The sequence below is a fragment of the Alligator sinensis genome, unplaced genomic scaffold (assembly GCF_000455745.1).
Source record: "Alligator sinensis unplaced genomic scaffold, ASM45574v1 scaffold203_3, whole genome shotgun sequence".
Taxonomy (NCBI): Eukaryota; Metazoa; Chordata; order Crocodylia; family Alligatoridae; genus Alligator; species Alligator sinensis.
Window position 1 is genome coordinate 27,298 of NW_005842844.1, and position 471 is coordinate 27,768.

Genomic DNA, 471 nt, shown 5'->3' on the forward strand with positions numbered 1-471 from the left:
AGGGGGTCAGGCTAGATGATCTGTTCAGGTCTCTCCTGACCCTAGCTACTATGAAACTATGAAAATATGATTTGTCATGCTACCTGAAAATCTCAACATGCTTTACTATCTAGAACTGGCTTAAGACTCCCAGTATCACACTTCCTGTGCGTGCGTTACAATGTTACACCCATTTTAGAGAGGGGGAAAACTGAGGCAGCAAGGGTGGCAGCCTCTAGAATCACTCACCGAGGCCGGGTCTAGCGGGTGCCTTCAGCCCTGGCAGGCGCATGAGAGCCCCCACCGCCCGGCCAGCCCCTGCCCTTCCTAAGAGGGTGGGGATGTGAGGACGCGGCAAAGCGGCGCTTCCCGGGCTCAGGTGCGGAGCCGGGACGACGTCCCTCCAGCGTACGGCGGCTCGGCCCGGCCCGGCGCGGGAAGTGCGTGCCCCTGTCCTCGGAGGAATACGGCGGCGGGACTGGTCCGGGTGCG

General features: G+C 60.3%; 1 protein-coding gene across 4 annotated transcripts in view; it reads left to right on the top strand.

The window, feature by feature from the left end:
- Positions 1-471, top strand: part of DOK4 (docking protein 4) — a 66,457-nt gene that overhangs the window by 25,633 nt on the left and 40,353 nt on the right. The window lies entirely within an intron of this gene.